The 20266-nt window shown below is 34.0% G+C and overlaps 1 long non-coding RNA gene across 2 annotated transcripts in view; it reads left to right on the forward strand.

Moving 5' to 3' along the window:
• Nucleotides 1-10052, forward strand: part of LOC145259731 (uncharacterized) — a 74106-nt gene extending 64054 nt beyond the window's left edge. Inside the window, exons 1-2 of one of the 2 annotated variants that reach the window (XR_013864194.1) lie at nucleotides 2425-3857; nucleotides 9665-10052. This is a non-coding gene — a long non-coding RNA (uncharacterized LOC145259731). Of the gene's footprint in view, nucleotides 1-2424; nucleotides 3858-9664 lie in introns of those variants that run through there. The other variant, XR_013864195.1, reaches the window with a different exon arrangement.
• Nucleotides 10053-20266: the final 10214 nt, after the last annotated feature.

Consider the following 20266-nt stretch of genomic DNA (forward strand, 5'->3'; position numbering starts at 1 on the left):
GGGAGAAGGAGATAAATAACGCAACTAATACTAACTAATAATATTTCTTTTCATGCAATGCATGTCCTCCAACTCTCACTGACCAGGTTTCGCTTTCATACATTATGATTCATCCTACACGTGTCTGATAGACTCTTCCATTGGTCGACAGCTACATGTTAAATAAAAGGGTTGACCAGACTCTCCAACCTTGATAGGGCAACTAGTCTAGAAAAAGGAAAACTCCAAAATAATAACGATTAAAGATAAACCGGAAAGATACAATCATAAAATGGTTAAATAGAAATTTTTAAGAAAAAATTTGATTTTTGTTTTTAACTGATTTTCGTTTTATTAATTTTTTTTCCTCGTTGTTTATATTTTATTTCTCTTAGTCTTTCTGTCGGCTTGTCTATCAGTCACACTTTTACTACTAGCCCAATCTGGCTGAAATTTTATATGAACCTTTGTTATAATAAGGTGCAGGGAACTAAGCATTACGTTATACTTTTGATGCACAGTTAGGGATCAACATAGTATTCAATGTAAAAATGAGTACAAATTTAACGATATTCAACAATCAATTTAGCATAAAGCACTCATTCCAAATCAACGGCCTATAACTTTTTTCTTGTGTTAACGGCTAAAAAGTTTGGTTATTATATATTTTCTTTATGATTTTTTTTTAAATTTTATCGAAAAAGAAAAATCATCCATCAACCTGCCTCACTGCTTAATTGCCTGCTTTTATTTTCCGTCAAAAGTGTGCCAGGAAAAAAAGAAAAAAAAAAGGAAAGAATTAATATCTCTAATATCATCAAAAGAAATAGGCGAAATGATCATGATCTGAAATATTTGTCTTTTTGTGTACAGAGAATGGTGATTGCTGGAAGAGGACGAAGTCGCACCACAATGTCGATGACACTTAAATTTGTCTTCTATTTTATTACAAATAATTATTTTATGAGACAAGTTTAGATTTTATTTTAGATTTCTGAGTTATTTTATTTTATTTTTTTTTTGTGTGTGAAAATAGAAATTTTATGAGATAGTTTCGGACACCGAACAGCGTGTTAGCATTAGAGGTTGAGCGATTCACCAAAGATTCCTGTTTGCTTATTTGAAACGCCATGTCTTTGAATGACAGCAATGGCTGAACAGCAGACGATTGAAGATTGTACGTTTAATGAAGATTGAGTGACATTTTAATTAGACAATCACAAATGTCTTAAAATTATGAGAAAGATTTCTTTCACTGATGAGCCCGTAGAAACTTGCAAAACGGTAAATCTGATTGTTTTATTTAAAAGTTACCATTCTGCCATAGCAAGGAATCATGTGCACAGATAGATTTGCATGCCTTTTTATTTTTTTTATTGTACTTTTTGATTTAATGAAAATAGTCTCTTCGATACACTTCTCTCTTGACATTGATTTGATTTAATGGTGATAGTTCTTTTCGGTTCAGTGAGAGCGTGAGAGTTATTTTTTATGGAAATCCCTCCAGACAAGGCATAAAGCCACTTGAAATAAAGAGCTATAAAATTACTATTTCAAGGTAAAAAAAAACTAGTTAACGATAAATTTTATATAGATAGATTCCAATCTAGAAAACAGCAATTCTTCCCCCTTTGTCAGAAACATCGCTCATGGAATGGAATTTGAGGACACACTCTGTCACCCAGGTTGTTTAAGTCATGTTTAAAATTCATCTCGGCTTGATTTGCAATTATTTACAACAGTGGGATGAGGACTAGACGAGTCTGGCACAAGTCATTCAGGTTATAGCATTTTTGTCTGTGCGTACATTATCTAAAAAAAAATAATGATAATTTATAGAATTTTATATATGCTAAATATGAGCGACATCCGAAGGAGTCGAGTACAATGGGTGAAATGTTAGTAAAATAACGAGGAAAGAGGAGATCAAACCGAATGAAATGATTCAAATATATGGGAACAGATTTTAAGTAAATTTATCTAATTCAACTTTTTTTCCCCTGACGTCACAAAAATGAGTTTGTCAAAATAAGAAATAAAAAAGAAAAAAACAAAAAACAAAAAAAACAAGTCAGCGATGAGAAATGCATATCTCTGCCTGGCAATATAAGGATCGGCCAAAGTCTTATCTAGTCTTAGTTCTCAATATTGTATGAAGTTATGCTAATGGAAATTACTTGTCTGATCAGACTGAAATTTTGCATGGTTCTTAATATTATCGAATAATATCAGATCCATACAGCAAATTTAGAAACAATCAGAAGTTGAAAGTTCGTTTTTGACTGAACTTTTCAATATAAACCCTGTAGATAGATTTATTGCAGGTCAATATTTTTTTAATTTTGAAATTGCTATGAAATGCAGAGAAGTGATATTTGGTACACTTGAAGAGCATAACAGTGTGCTTTATTTCTCTAATTTTTGTGGAATTTGAACAAATATTTGGAAAATTATGCTAATTTTTCTATTTTCTGGTAATTTAAAGTGTGTACCACTTTATTGCAGGTCTCCCAAAATGCCTAGAAAGGAGCGATTGACAGCTCGTGAAAAGGAATGTGTTGTTTCAAGCCTTGCAGAAGGTTTATCTCTTGTAGATCTAGCCAAGGAGCTTGGAAGAGATCAAAGAACAGTGTCTTCATTCGTTGAAAATCCAAACATCAAACCAAGGAAAGAACAAAAACACAAGAAAGTCAGTTTCTGCTTGCGATGTTAGAAAAATTCGCCATCAACTTATCAAGCAGCCGGGCAGCAACAGTGCTGCTATACTTGACAAGGCTGGAATACCTTCCTTGTTCAGAAATGACTTAAACGAAATTCAAAGAAGCATTAAGCCCATAGCAAGACCTGTTTTAAACCAAATTCATAAGGAAAAGCGTTTGTCTTGGGCTCAGAAATATATGAAAGCCAGCTTTGAAAATGTTCTTTTCACTGGTGAGGCCAGAGCAACCCTTGACCAGATGAGTGTGCCAAAGTTTAGAGTTCCCTTGAATTGTCTACCCATCATCGATTCCATTGTCTACAGGGAGGTGGAGGTTTTGGGCTGGAATAATCTGCAATGAACTAATTGGACCATTTCGAGTGCCAGAAGGTGTCAAACTGACAATCCAGTCTTATGTTTTATTTTTAAATGAGCATTCGTCACCATGACTTGATGACCTTCCATTGACACGTCACCGCAAATTGCTTTTTATTCACGACAATGTGCCATCCCACTCAGCCAAGGCTACGACATCCTAACTTAAGTCATTAAGCATTAGTGGAGAAAATTTGATAACATGGCCACCTTGTTCTCCAGATATAAACCCAATTGAGCAGCTCTGGTCATTAATAAAGATCATAGTTTATGAAGGAGGTGTTCAATTTTCGTCGAAGGATGAACTTTGGATGAAGATTTTAGAAGTTTCCTATAGCATCACATCATCTCAAATCCACCGATTGACATCATCAGTTGACAAGAGGCTATTCCAAGTGATTTTGAAGCGTGGAAGTTATGTTGATAAATGAATATTTCCTTTGGTTAATATTGTTACTGGATATGTCCTTTATTTCAAAGAAATAGAAATGTGAAGAATATTGTTTTATAACGGAAAATATACATTTTTAGATACTTGTAATAAAGTGATACACACTTAAAATTACCAGAAAATAGAAGAATTAACATAATTTTCAAAATATTTGTTCAAATTCCACAAAAATCAAGGACATAAGGCAACTTGTACCAAATATCACGTCTCTGCATTTCATAGCAATTTCAAAATTAAATATTTACCTGCAATAAAGTGATACACAGGGTTTATATATTATTGAGAAAAATGTTGATTTTTTTTCTCAAACATAATAACATTGATTTTACATCCACTTTTATTTACAACTTAAAGGTAAGTAATATAAAACTATTTTGTAATTATAAAAACTCTTCAGCTTTATAAAATTTTTATGGACCTAAATTTATTTTGTTTAGTTTTCATAGCAATATGAAATATGGGGGGGGGGGGGTTCGAACACCTCAAAAATATTTCCCCTTACATATTTAGCAAAAACTTCTTTTAAAATATAAATTAATTTAAAATTGAATATATATCAAAAGTTTCATGAAAATCTGACCATTAGTTGATTTTTGCTAGATTTTTTTAAACACGAGTGTCTTTGGAATGATCGGAACGTCATTTTAAGGCGTCGATAATGTAAACACGATTTTGGTCTCGCATTGCATCATTTTCGTACGCTGTAAAAAAATATTACTAGTTTACTTGATACTTTGCATTTTAAATGGTGCAAAAGTTATGGTGATAATATTAAATTAAATTATGGTTACATCGGCGGGGGGGGTCCTGTGTCTTATATTGGCGGTACCTAAAGACCAGTTATCACCAAAACGTGTGACTTTCAACTTTTTTGTAACCTTGACCTTTAACCTAGATATTTTAAATTTAGACCATAACCAATATTTTAACCAAGTTTGGTGACAATTGGCCAAGTGATGTGGATGTTAGGCCGTTCATAAACAAACTCGATGAAAAACATAACCTCCTTGGCAGAGGTGATAGGACCAGTCAGCTGGAAGTTTGTATTGTTGACTCCAATAGTATTAAATGAAAATAAAGAAAATAACGCAAAAGTTTTTTTCCCCAAAAGTAAGCAAAATGAAACCTGTTTGGTTTAGTTCTGTTCATGAGGCAATTCCGTCTCCTTAATCTCATGGAGAAATGCCAAAACGAACACACCCACTCTCGCAAGCAATTCTCTGATATTTTCTTCTATCAAAAGAAAATGTTTTTTTTTTTATCTATTGATTTTTGGAAAAGAATCAAAAGAAGGTTTTATTACTGGCTTGTATTGGTGGTCAGTTGTTTAGGCCAAATGAGATATTTAATTTAACCGGCCTTAAAGTATTTTCAGATGGAAAAATCGCACTATGAGTCCGTTAATTTCACATTCCAAAATAACACTCAGTTCTTGGCCATGATTTATAAATACTGCTCTTGTCTATGCAGAGTTGCAGTTTACTGCGATTTGACCATTGTATATTATTTGCATTATTTGAACCACGGTTCTAATCTTGGATATTATTTTCACAACGTTTCAACCGATGTAACTTCCAACTTCCTACAGGTACATTATCGTCGAATTACAGAATGTTTCTCTTGAACTCTGGAATCTGTACGTAATTTCAAACGCAACACTTACTTTAATCCATGAGGTAAATTGTTCTCGTTCAGCCAGTAATTGCATGAAAGAAGAGTTGATCAATTTTTATATTATTCTTAGTTTATTTTTTAATGAAAATCACTCCAAAGAAGACATGAAGCCACTTGATATAAGGAGCTAAAGAAATTACTACTTCAAGGTAAAATGTTATGAGGGTTCCGAACGTAAATTAAATGCCCATTTTGAACTTTCCTATTATTGTCTGTAGTGATAACTTCCAGAAAGTAATCTGAGTAAATCATCGAACAACTACAAAATTAGATGACAGATGAACTGGAAATTGGAAGTTAACCCTTTATAATCTGCATTATGATGTAGCTGATTGAAAAAAATATTTATTGTTAATTTTAGATGGCGTCATACTCAATGCTAGCAATAAACAGTTGCAATCTGGAGGTATCTGGCATCTACCCAGATACAGAACTAATACATACAGGGCGTGTTTGAATCAATTGCCCCTTTATTTATGCCGTTGTATTCATTTATTTACGTCTGAACGAATTAGTCCAACCAGATCATAAAAGGGTTAAGTATAAATCTGTTGATATCATCTGAACGACTACCGGATCATATGGTATGCAGAAAAGAAAGAAGGAATAATACTATAATTAACCATACCATTGGAAGAAAATTTTTCTGCTGGAGAAAATAGAAAAAAAAAATGATGAAGAGCTAGTACAGGAGTCTGAAAATAAAGATGGAAGGTCGAATTAATTCATTTGACTATTGAGGGACATGTGTAGCGAACGGTTGTAAACCTATTTCACCATCGCTTAGAACTGAGAAAAGCTCTTTAGGAAACAGTAGAGCATACATCTTATTGGGTACGGCAGAAGAGAGATTATATGAACTGGAAGGAGAGGTGAATTTTTGAATCGTGATAGAATAGAAATGAAGCAGATGATACTGACGTCATATGCAGAGTAGTGTATGACGTCACAATGCAATCCAATCAGTTGTTGATATTGATGATGGCTGAAAGGTGGATGTGGCTTGACATCATTTTGGGGCAGGTGACAGCAGTGCTGCATAACCACATCCTGACAGAAGGGGCACAACACTCCAGAAAAGCAATCAAGGAATAGGGGCTGAAACCGTGAAGTAGTTCTTCCTAATGATGGTGTAGTGCTGGATCCGGTAGTGAAGCTGTCAGCTGTGAACGACAAAAAGGATCATGTCATTCAAATCCAATTCAAATCCTTTTGACAGTTACGAGGAAGAGAAATAGCAAGAAGGGGGGGGGTCAACATTTAGAGTGATTATTAATATTATTATGTAGCAATTTGTTTTTTTATTGAAAGAAATTTCTGATCCTTAAGAAACACTAATTTCCCCATGCTGATTTCAAAAGACTCTAAAAGATAATATCTGATGTAGGGAAAGTGGAAGAAAGAGTAATAGAGAGAGAGAGAGAGAGAGAGAGAGAGAGAGAGAGAGAGAGAGAGAGAGAGAGAGAGAGGGGGGGGAGAGATAGATAGATAGAGAGAGAGAGAGACATACAGACAGAGAGAAAGAAAGGGGGCATAAAAAAGACGTTTTAAAAGGGAGATGTCACATTTTTTAACACTTCTATTTTGTTGCCCATGCCCTCGGGCAACGACAGGGAGCAATGCTAGTGGACTAATAATTGCTTTCTTTGCTTGATCTAAAACTCAATTACTCATTGTTAAAAAGTGTGTTGTCTCCAAACTGTCGACACTCGGTTATGTAATGCATCTAATTTTAATCTTCAAGATAGCAATAAACAAAAACAAATATGGAGAGGTAGTAATGATACACATTATCTCCGGCTACAAAATCAAAAAATAAATTGCAATTTTTTTTTAATCAATTATAACTTGTCGTAGGCTTGCAGTCTACAGAGATATTAGTAAGGAGAAAGAAATAAACAAAAGAAGCAAAGAATTACTAAAACAAAGTAAAATATCACTATGATCGCCTATCTTGACATTTCTGTTAGTGTATCAAAAAAAAAAAAAAAAAAAAAAATGTGCCCGCCTTTTTTGTATCTGTATTTCTCTCACAAGTAATTCAAAATTAAATTAAAATTTTATTTGGAGAAGTTAGAACACCAAATAATATAACATTTTTTTTATAATAAGCGAATAAAATCATTTACTTATTTTTTTAAAATGAAACTTTCGATGATATTCATCTATTTCAAAGAAGACTTTTCTCTTCATTTTGCTGATATTAACCGGAAAAGATGGGTACTTCACTCGCACATACCACAAAATATATCTCCATTCCTGTTGACAAGGGTTAAGCAAAGTCCGAATCCGATGTGTTCTCCGTGGTTTGGCGCTTTTCGAATAGAAGAGATTTATCACATCATTTACTCCAATCATTCAATAAGAACGGGTGTATATTTTGCTGTCTCCGCGAGTGGACTACGTCTTCTTTTCGGTGTATCCCAGCAAAATGGAGAATTAAAAAAAAAAGAGAAAGGTGTCTTTTATTTATTCAAAATTACAACTCAGTTCTTGTTATTACTTATCCAGGGCAATTGAATACGGACATTATTTCCATAAAGCTATTTTCGTCGTATTTGGATTATTGGGATGGTTATCATCTTGAATTTAATGCTCATAAAGTTTCGATCTATGTAACCTGCGATTTTCTTCATGTGTATGGTGTCGAGATGGGGAATCTACACGAACTTTGAAACGAAACTTTTTTAGTTAATTGCTAGAAATTTGACAATTACATCATGCCTCCCATTGTATTTGTTTTGGACCAATCAGACTGGTCGATTGTATTTACAGTGGGGCGATTCACTGTTTTTTTTGTTTTTTTTTTGCATTGCGTACCTCTTTTTCCAGTTTTATCAAGCCAGCAGTACAAGAAGAATCTATGAAACTCACCCACCGCATATAAGACATTAATGAGGCCTTCAACTTTAGTCTCTTTGAGACTTTTATTTTAAGCCTAAATAATTAGGCTCATTAATTATTATTTGTCCGCTAGATACTTTTTTAGGTCTGAATTGCCGACCTGCTATGAAGGACTTTTCCTACATGAACATTAATTATTAACTTGTGCAATATCCTCTCAGTGCGAGAACTGAATCTTTTTACATCAGGAGGCATCCTATCGACCCCTTCAAACGGCTTCAAACTCATATCTTCGAAGACAGATGAACCTGCTTCCAGTTCCTGTTGAAGATGAAAGACTATCAGTTTTGGACGTTGTTTATAGCTCTGTTTATAGAGGCAAAATGGTCATTCCTTTATGCAACCGAGGATCTAATAAAATTTGTATTGAATTTAAAGGTAGGCCTTGTTTTTGTCTTATTTTGCCAATGTCTTATTTTGCCAATGTCTTGGAGCGAAAGGCATGTGAAATAAAATATCTAACATACTCCATGGAGTAGCTTGCTCTTGTTCCGTCAGCTATGACCAGGTATAAGTTTTAAGTAATTCGCAATTGTAATCTTAGTATATCCCTCACAATTAGGATTAAACATTTAGATTCACGAATTCGACAGAAAGATTCCCATGTTCGACAAGATATACATGAAAAATGTTGGAGGTTACATCGACTGAAACGTTGTGCGAATGACATCCAAAATAAAGACCATAGTCCGAATAATCCCAAAAAATCCAAATTATTAATCCCTATCTAAAATCTTCAGAAAGGTATTTTAATTTATTTTTAAACAATAAATATTATCTGTATTTTTAACCTAAAAATAAATATTAGTTAAATGTTCTTCGAGTTAATAAAATGATATAATTCAATAACTTGAGTGTTATTTCTTCTGCCCGTCACACCAATAATTTCCTGGGTAAGTTTGACACTGTTGTCCAAACTTCCAACTTCCAAACTTCTGTATACGTAACGCACCTTCTCTCAACTCCAAACGCACTTCTGCTAATTCAACTTATTTCTTCGAAATCCAACTTCAAAATGAACGTGCCCTTTAAAAAATCAACCCTCTTTTATCTCCAATCAGGAGCATCTCATCTGCATATCAGGTGGTAACATTGCAGGCATATAAAGAGATAAGGTAGCCATTTTTGTTTGTTTCTTCTTCATTCATTTCGTTCCACGCCCGACCCATTGAATTATGCACACGTGCTAGTTAGGTAAGTCACGCGTTTCCCTACAAATGAATATCACTTTTTTTTTTTTTTTTTTTTAAATCTATTTCGTTAAAACTGTACTGTTTTAGTCAATGGAACTAGATAATTTGATTTTGGGACAATTCATTTTAAAATGAAAAGTCTATTTTTTTTTATGTTACCAACATCAGGTAAGTCACCTATCACCATTTTCGCTAATAGAAGCATCTTATTATTCATTTGTGTGTGTGTGTGTGTGTGTGTGTGTATGAAAGGTGATAACCTACGTACAAACATAAAATGCATTAGTGTATTAAAAAATAAAATGAATAAATAAATATGGAGAGGTAGTAATGATACACATTTCCGCCGACTACAAAATCTAAAATAAATTGCATGTGTTTTTTTTATAGGTCGTCGTGAGCCTGCTGTCTACGGCAATGTTTATAAAAAAAGAAAGAAAAAGAAAAGGAAATCAAAAAAGGAGAAAGACACATAAAGACGTAAATAAAGTGAAATGTTACTGCTTTGAATAGCCATAAAAAGGAATAATTACACTAATTAATGTTTACACCTGGAAGCACAAGATGCGTTCAATGGTCTTAATATTTGATTATCACATGGAAAAAAATAATTCTATGACCAGTTTAATGATGAAATGGAAAGCCAAGCACAAAACTAAAAAAAAAAATCAGAAACAAAAAATCCACACACACACACACACACACACACACACAAACACACACACACACACACACACACACACACTAAATGAAAGCAAAGAAAAACAAACAAAAGAAATGCAAAATAAAAAAAAAACGTTTTTAAAAAAATTATTCAGCCATAAATGACTGGAAAGAAAAATACTATTTATTCATTGAAAAAAGATATTTAATTCTTTTGATAATTCCTTTATCAACGCTGAAAAATTTTCAAAGAAATGACTTCCTTTTATTTTTACTGCAGACCATCAAATATCAACAGTGCTTGATTTTTATCAATGATGTTTAGTTGGTATCACTCTGTTTGAGTTGAACTTTCCAAGTTATGACCGATGTATGTGACACCAGAGAAAACCTGTGGCACTATTATTTTGGGGTAATAAAAATTTAACAGCAATGGAATCCAACAAAATAATGATGAAAGAAAAATGAATAAATAAATACATAAAAAATAAAGTTTTATAAAATCCAAAAATTTTGTGGAGTATAAAAATGTAGTGTTCGCTAAGAAAAAACGTGAAAGGTTTAAATTTTATTTTGTTTAAATTTTATTTTGTTTAAATTTTATTTTGTTTAGATTTTATTTTGTTTAGATTTTATTTTGTTTAGATTTTATTACGTCTGGCTCATTCACTTCTTCGATTTGCATGACCAACATTTGTGAGTGTATTATAATATTAGCATTTAAATTTTTTTTTTATAAAAGTACTCACAAAAGTTGTCACATTTGGGCTGGTGCATCTGCTACTTGTCTCTCACTTCTTGACAGGGTTCAAAAGAGAGTCGCCAACCTGATAGGTCCTGAACTGTCATCTAGACTTCAGCCTCTGTCCCAGCGACGAAATCTTGCATCCCTCTGCCTGTTCTACAAATATTTTAATGGTGAATGCTCTGACGAACTACTAGCACTTGTACTCTCTCGACGTGAACACCCCCGACAAACCCGAAAAGCAGCTAAATCCCACCCTTTCTACAGTAGAGATCCCTAGATGTAAGAAAGCCTTCTACTCCAATAGTTTCTTCTCCAGAACTGCTAAACTTTGAAACTCGCTTTCGGGATTCTGCTTTCCTAACTGTACTGATATGCAGAAGTTCAAGTGTAATGTGAACAGACATCTTGCCACTCATCTCCCTTCATAATACCCCTGCAACTTATGTCCCGATAGTAGCCCCCTACTTCAAAGTGGCACTGTGCCTTTTTTGGGGTGAAAATTGAATAAAAAAAAAGTAAAACTATTGTTTAACAAATTCCCCACTTTTCTAGCGACCACCATATAAACAAACAACAAAAATGATTAAAGAAAAAACAGTGTTCAACGTATAAAAACGACGTAAATAGTTAAAAAAATAAAAATAAAAAAGATCACATAATTGCAGCCTCCTTCCTCTACTTTAAATTTATCAAAAAGCAAAAATGCTGTAAAGAATTCTTAAAAAATGTTTTGAAAATCTAAATCAAACCAAGCCATTATGTAGGGGTTAGAGTTAGAGGCGTCGTTGTGAACTCCATCGATTGCTGTGATCCCAATGCAAACTAGTGTTAAGTTTTCCCTTGCCAGTGCGTATATAAACTATTATACACACGTGTCGTCGTTAAGCCCAGGCTTTTTGTAAGTGAATGAATACAACCATTCGGACGACGATGTTTAATTTTTAATGAAGGTTTATTACAGAGAAAACACCAGATAGCAGAGTTACTTGTGTGTGTGTGTGTGTGTGTGTGTGTGTGTGTGTGAGGGAAAGAGAGAGAGAGAGACAGACAGACAGACAGACACATAAATAAACAGCGAGTTCGTCCCACTGCACCTAGTTACATTGCGAGTTGGGGATGTAACACTTGACGCATCTTCCTTGCTTGAAATATCGCTAGACACTTGACAGAAAAATCTCTGGAAGTCACCTGGTTTCGTCAACTTCCATTCTGAGGTTATCTCTAGCACTTAAGGTGTCATTCAAAGTTTTTCATTTAACCAACGGCAATCGTTATGTAATACAGTCGTGTAGTGATTTTATTTGAAATATGATTGTTTTTTTTTTGTTGTTTTTATTACAACTGGGTTCACCATTTACTAAGACTAGGAGCCATTCGAGGATAACGGTTAATGAAATGGGAATGATTGACATTCGAATATTAAGGAACCCTCTGGAAGTACTAACATTAATCAATGATATGAACTGCGTTTGATTACTTTTGGAATGACCTATAAGAATTTATAGACATTGCATTTAAAAGGAGAGTGGGTTTACTTTCGGTAGTCTCATAACTTTTGCTTCCTTTATTTTTCTTTTAAACCTCACATTCTATGAACGATGTATCTGAAAAACAGGAAAGAATTGCAGTTTCCTGGGTCGGAATCTATCAATCTAACACAGAGTTGGTTGGTTTTTTTTTTCAATTTGAAATAGTATTTTTCCCTTCTTCATGCCTTGTCTGGAACGATTTCCACTACAAAATTAATGACAAGCAACTTTGCATTACAAAAAATAAAGATGATTAAGTTGAAATCAACAGGGAAGCAGTCTCACGGCAATGTATTCCATGGGTAAAAAACAGTTAACCCGGATTATATCTGCCATAAATCTTTGTCAAAAATCGAATGTTGCGCTGAGGCATATATGATGTAGCTGGTGCCTTGTGTGATACTGACGCCATTTCTGCTATATAAGCAACACATTGAATGCTGGTGTCGATTGTGGATTTGCTACCACTGCTCTCTGCCGTATTGCATGGAGAAGTTTCAGATCCCGTCAATCCTTAGATCAAAGCGCATTTCCTTCACAATTTGTGGAATAATCGTTTAAGCCTATGTTCACTCTGTCAACTTACACAGCATTAAGACATGAACCCCAAACATATTTGATCTGCTAAGAATCCCTTTGATTGTGCTTTATAAGAAACTTGGTGAGATTACCGACGCCTTAATCACTCAGTATCTTAGGTGGTTAGGCAATGTACCGAGGGTCATCTCTTGAATCAACTCCATAATGTGTCTGACAAATAAAGGATAAAATAAATTTGATGGTACGAGATAAAATGGAAAAGGGATGATCTAAAAGCCAATAATACATCTTAATGTTTCACGCAATGTTATGAGTGTTGTATCGAGGGACAAGTCAGAACATTGATCTCATCTTTTGACACTGTTTTTTTTTTTTTTTTTTTTTTTTTTTTTTTTTTACTAAAACAGTTGAGTGTGACACTTAATTATATTCTTGAATTTTAGGTCTTCTCTTTTCCACTTTATCTCAATGTGTTTATATATAAATTTTAAAACCCAATAAAATTATAAAATATTACTAAAACGTTGGTTTCATTTTTTTTATTTTTTAATTCATGGATATTCTTGAATTAATTAGTTAAATTTATCGTTTTCTTTTATATAGTGCATATTAGTAAAAAAAATTAAAATGAACGATATATCAAATGTCGAAAGAGGACAAATTGCTGGTGTCCATATGGCGGGTGCTGTTGTAATAGAAGTTGCTGGGACGGTGGCCGTCTCAAGAGGAACTGTCTTGAAAGTGATGACGGCCTACGTAAAAGAAGGGAAAACATCGTCCTTTAAACAAGTTCTGGAAAAAAAAACGAAGCTGTCTAAAAGAGATTGTAAGGATTGTGAAGAAAGAGCACAAAAACATGGCACCTCTAGTAACAGCAGAGCTTAACAATCATCTGGATAATGCCGTTTCAACAAAACTGTTTTCCAAGAGCTTTGCAAGACTAGATTTGATGGGAAGGTTTTCACCAGAAAAAAACACTATTTTCGATAATTTATCATTATTTCGTCCAATCTCTATATATTCTTGTGTTTTAGGTCTTGCCTTTTCCATTTTAGGTATTTATTTGCTTTCCCACTAAAGCAAATGTGACACAACGTCATTTTTAATGTGTGTGTGGGGGGGGCAAAAAGGGTGCATCTCATAACATAAATAGATATCCTGAACATTATGGGGCGTATATCAAGGAAGACCTGAATCGAGTGTGTAAGAAGCAATGTGACTGCATACAACTTGTCTGATATAAACCTTTTGAACACCAAAGATAAATGGCAAAAATCCAAAACACATGCAAACCATGTGATGTCCAAACACACTCGAATGATGTGTTGTCCAAAACACATGAGTATGATGTAGTGTCCATAAAAAATGAACTCTTGAATAAGAATTTATCTCGCTTTTTTCCACTATTTTTGACTTAACAGCGCATAGTCATGCTCATCTTATAGTTGTTCACCTGCCACTGTTTCCTTACAGCAGGCACATGCTAATCATGGCCACTCATTCCTCTGTTTCTTTGCACCATTATAACAGGATCGAAAAGCTCTCATGAACCTATCGATAAAATGAACTTAACATCAAATTTTTGCATTTTAAAAAGTGTCACATTGAATTCTAAACAGTTAATGCAGTCTCTCGCCAATTCATTATTTCACCTGTCGAGAGATCTAAGTCATTAAATAATTAGCTTATCTTAACCACAGCTGGCCGTTGTTCATTTTCACAAGTTTTGTTAGCAAACCAGATCTATCATTACTTCAGCTGAACTTTTAGCAACTGCTGATTAAGTTAACCAATCCCAAAACGTTTTATCTTCAATTACCGAGGTGAGCCAACCTAATTGTTTACTCTATGCCATTAGATTAGCTGCGATTCAATTTTCTATTTGACAATAATAGTATTAGAAATCGCGTAATTGAAACAATTTATTTTATTTTTTTATGGAAGTCGCTCCAGACAAAGGATGAAGCCACTTGATGTAAGGAACTAAAAAATCCTTCAAGGTCCAAAAATAACCAACAATAAATGTTAAATGGATAGATTTCGACCCATAAAAAGCAATTCTTCTTCCTTTGTCAGAAATATCACTCATGAAATGAAGGGAAAAAGGACAAAATAAAGGAAACACGAATTATGATGCCGTCGAAAGTAAACCCAATTTCCACTTTCTGCTTAAATGTTGGAGTCGTTTGCATATATTCTCATAGATATTAATATGCAGATTATTAGATCAATAAGCAGAGACCAAATCCTTTCATATCCGTTATGTTGATAAACAAAATGGGGGCGTATTTTCAAATGTATTACTTCAAGGAAAAGTACGAAACCATATTTCCAGGTTAGGAAAGATATGCAAGCCTACTTGCGAATGTGTTATCTTCAGTTAAACATGAAACGATATTTTTTGGTCGATCAGATTGGCACCTACTCTAGATACCTACTCTTGCAACTGTCACTTAAGGAAATGTATGAAATTCTACTTTCTGATCTATTACTTTGGGAAAAGTATGAAACTTTACTTTTTGTTCTATTATTTTGGGCAAGGTATGAAGCCCTACTTTCTTTGTCCATTATTTTGTGAAAATTATGAACCCTACATTCTATTATCACGAGAAAAGTATGACGTCCTACTTTCTGGTCTGTTATGTTGGAAAATAAATGAATTTTACTTTTTTGTCTGTTACTTTGGTAAAAGTATGAAACCTTATATTTTTATCCGTTACTTTGTGAAATTTCGCCCATGTATGGAGTATTGCTGTCATATTTGGGCTGGTACATCTGCTACTAGTCTCTCGCTCCTAGACAAGGTTCAAAAGAGAGTCGCCAATCTGATAGGCCCTGAACTGGCATCTAAGCTTCAGCCTCTGTCACATCGACGAAATGTTGCATACCTCTGCCTGTTCTACAAGTATTTTAATGGAGAATTGCAGAAACACCCTCGATAAACCCGACAGGCAGCTAAATCTCACTCCCACACAGTAGAGATCCCTAGATGTAAAAGATATTTCTACTCCAGTAGTTTCTTCCCCAGAAACGTTAGACTTTAGAATTCCATTCCAGGTTCCTGTTTCCCCAACTGTACTGACGTGCAGAAGTTCAAGTGTAACGTGAACAGACATCTTGCTGCCCAAATCCCCACATAGTACCCCAGTAGATGTTACCCCTGATAGTAGCCCCCTACACCAAAGTGGCAATGTGCCTTGTTTGGGGTGAAAATGTAAAAAAAAAAAATGTATGCAAACCTACAACTTTCTGATCTGTAAATTTGGGAAACGTATGAAACAATACTTTCAGGTAACGTTGTGAAATCGTACTAAATTGTGTTGTACTATTCTTGACACTAAAGTGTAATCACTCAACCCTTTGTATATAAGGATATACTAACATCTACAGGAATTGACACAGTTTGCAACACGTCAACAGTTAGGAAAATACTACAAGTAACAGAAATATAAACATCACAACAAAGATGATATTTTGTCAAATGTTTTGAAATTTCGGAGACTTACGTTTGTTCCTAATTAAAATATTAGATGTATTGATATGCTGTCAGAATTTCTTCAGATGCTGGGTCAGATTTTGTTCACAAAATTTAATGATTATTGTTTATATTACTAAATAGATATATGGCATAATCACGTTGACACGCCGGTTCTTGTCAGATCATCGAAGTTAGCAACGTTGAACCTGGGCAGTACTAGATGAGTGACCAATTGGCAATATCAGAAGCTGTATGTAAGAGAACGTTGAGATCTCCCTGCAAGAACTGCAAATGCTTAACATTGTCATCTCCTCTGACCAGGATATACATTCGGCTGGGGACCGTTTATGAATCTGATATTCCCTTTATACTTCCTCTAGTTTAACCCGCCTAAAGTGAGTGTCAGTGGCTACATCATTAAAGGATTCCCTTTATGTATTTTAAACTATTTTCGTCGGTATAGGAGTTGATTTTATTCTTTAATTTAAATCTGTTAGAAGCGGTATGGAAGTTTACTTTTCTTCATTAAAAAAAGCAAGTGGGAATCCTCTCTCTTGTAAAATGAGCTTGTCTAATAGATAATGAATATTAAGAAAGAACGCAACAAGGGAAGGGGAGATAAGCTTATGTTTGATTAGCAAACTTGGTGTTACGTGTGAGTCAGCTGTTATCTCTTCTCTTCTCTTCTTCTTTCTTCTCTATATAAATAAAATGAACTCATTTTTCCCCTACGAGTTTGACCTTATTAGGATTGATACATTTTACGCAGATGTACTGTGCACAAACTGCATCACAATATCTGAGGTGTGTTATAGGCATATTACCTATCCACTACCTCGCTGATCGGAGCTTCCTATATTTTATCTGGTGAGGGTTCCAAAACCGGTTACGATCAGTGGAAGTAGTAAAGTCTTCTCTCTCTAATAAATTCATACTTCCACCGCCACCCACACAGGAAACAATTACGGGCGAACACCGCGTTAGGTTTTCATAAAACCTGGACTGCAATTAAGGTGAAACACAACACGCTTACTTTTACGTCGGTTAAAAATAAAAACAAAAACAACGCAACACTCCTAATTTCACGTTGGTTAAAAATAAAAACAAAACCTACACAAAATATCTTTACATTTTCTTTCATTAAAATAAAAATTATAATACTTCAATTTCGTTTTATTTTTTTTTATTTTATTTTATTTTTTTTTTTTACACCACTTATCAAGGCCCGGAAGCCAACTATAACAGCGTTTCCTTTTTTTTTTTTTTTGTATATTTTTTTGTATATTTTTTAGGTTTTCTATGTATCTCTTCTCGGTTTTTCGTTTTCCCGATCTTCTTATTTCTCAAATTTATTTATTCTCTCTTTCCGTGTTTCCTATTTTTCCGGCAAGTTTAACATCGTTTCTTTTTATTTTTATTTCTTTATTTACTTTCTTTTCTTTTTCACTTTCCTCTGTGTCTGTTTTCACGATCTTTCCATTTTCTTGATTTATTTCTTCTCTCTTCCATTTTTTCGACAGGATTTTTTTACACTTAAAAATAAATATTACAAGGATTCTTTCCTTCTTCTTCCGTTTCTTTGCTCTTGCTTCGATGTCTTTCCAATCTCGTTTTTTTTTATAAACATAGCATACATCATTTCGTTTTGTTCGATGCCTTTCTCTATATTTTCATCGTTTATTTATTTATTTTTTCTTCTTATTTCAGTATTTTCCTTAGAGGCGGCACTATGCAGGACCCATTCTTTATTATTATTATTATTATTATTATTATTATTATTATTATTATTATTATTATTATTATTATTATTCATTTTTCTTCTTCTTTTCTTTGGGTTGGAAACGTCCGTCTCCCGTTCGTATATAACGAAATATTTTTGGGTAGATTTCGGGGTGCTACAACCGCGGTGATAGGGATTCTTCAATTACACCAAATCGAGCCACAGCAACGCGTGCCAGGGTACAGCTAGTTTGTTATAATTTTAGCTGTGTGCTTAATTGTTTTTAGGCAAGCTATGCATATCTAGGACAAAAAAACACATCAAACTAATTTATTATCATCAACCATGAGCAACTGCAACATAAGTAACTGAAGCAGGGAGATTATGGTGCTTAAGTAGTTAAGAGAAGGTCTGACAACCTGGGTGAGCCAAGTTCGAATCCAGTTTGTTCCACAACACTTAGAGATGCTGGAAATATTTACATGGTCCCTCCTATAAATATCCAGTATATTTTTAGAAAGAATTCTAGCTAAAATGATATTTGGGAAACCAATGCCAACAATAGATCATCTGATTTATATGAAATGATTGAATGAATGCTCTTCCACAACAACAACAACAACAACAACAACAACAGCAGCAATAGCAGCAGCAAAAACTTAGCTTTCTATGGCAAAGATCACTTAAAGGAGAAATAATGAATGAAGTTCCAATTCAGCTGTAATAGTATTAAGATGTAAGAGTTTAGAAATGATGTTAATATAGTAAATTCTCACATGAGGTTAAACAATTATGGAGAGTGGAATTTTCCTATTAGAATTCCGCTACATGGCTCAGTAGTGACGTCACAGATATAGAAAACTGTTAGTCTTTGATGACGAATGACCAGAGAGGATCATTTTCTTTTCACTGAATCACTAGACAGAATAACTTTTCTTTTATTATGGAAATTTTTCTAAACAAGGCATGAAGCCACCTGATGTAAGGAGCTAAAAAAAGTCAATGGTAAGTGGCTGATACGATAAGTCATTTGCACAGGCAATCGAAAGAAGCGGAGAGTATTGGAAATCTTAGGCTTTATGTCACTCCGACTCCAGGGACCACCACCAGTTATTATCAGTGAGTAATATCTGATGATGACCTGTGTGAGATCTTCTAGTGAGTACAATTAATAATAATACAAATGATGATGATGACGACAACAACAACAATGACAATAATAATAATAATGTTTTTTATGGAAATTGCTCCAAACAAGACATGAAGCCATTTGAAGTAAGGAGCTAAAATATTAGTTTAAGATTAAAAATTAGTCAATGATAATTGTTAGTTGGATAGATGTCTATCCAGAAAAATAACAATTATTCCCTCTTTGTCAGAAACAACAATTGATGGGAGACTAAAGCGTAAAATAAGAAAGCGAGAGTTACATGGCTGCTAAAAGGAAACCTCAGGTTCACTTTCTATTCTCCTGATGGAATAGCTGCTTCCTCCCTCTGCTACGGGTTGTTGTTGTGTGTATACGTGCATAACGTCTTTACCATATATCTAAATAAAAAAACGGAATAAAGCGGTATTCATCATAGACAAGTTGAGCTTACTTGCTCCTTTGGAAGAAATTTCCAGGAAATATTGAATTCACAAGCAGTTCCCAGTCGCCTGTATATGCGGGTCAGTAGAAATGACGACATGGAGATATCGATATCCTCCCACATGAAGCACCTGGTATTCCAAAATGGTCACCCATCTGATACTAACCAGGCTTAAATAGCGCTTAACTGTGGTGATTTAACAAGAACCAATGTGACAATGTAATTATTCCGTATATTTATACTATAAAGACAAAAAAAAATCGCAAAGAGATTGTTCAAAGGCAACTAATTTGTGTTGTTCTTTCTTTTAATAAAGTTTACAAGAGATATTAGTAAAAAGAATAAGAAAATTTCATCAACAACAAAGAGAAGAGAAGTAGAAAACATCGGTTGCTACATCACCACTCTGACTACAATAATATGACCAACGATTTTTGTTGAAGAAGAAGATATCCTATGAGGATTTAAGAACAACTTGAACGATGTCACACTATCAACAACGAAAATCCTCAGTCAGAATCTTGGATCAAATCTCAGATAAAATCTTAGATCAAATCTTGGATCAAATCTCAGATAAAACCTTAGATCAAATCTTGGATCAAATCTCAGATAAAATCTTAGATCAAACCTTGGAAAAATTCTAGTTTGAATGTTGATATTTAGATGATTTCTGAAAAGACCATACTATGTTTATTTTGGGACAAGACACCAAATTCTGTATG

Source organism: Euprymna scolopes, chromosome 3 (assembly GCF_053919585.1).
Source record: "Euprymna scolopes isolate OS-2025 chromosome 3, ASM5391958v1, whole genome shotgun sequence".
Classification (NCBI taxonomy): Eukaryota; Metazoa; Mollusca; class Cephalopoda; order Sepiida; family Sepiolidae; genus Euprymna; species Euprymna scolopes.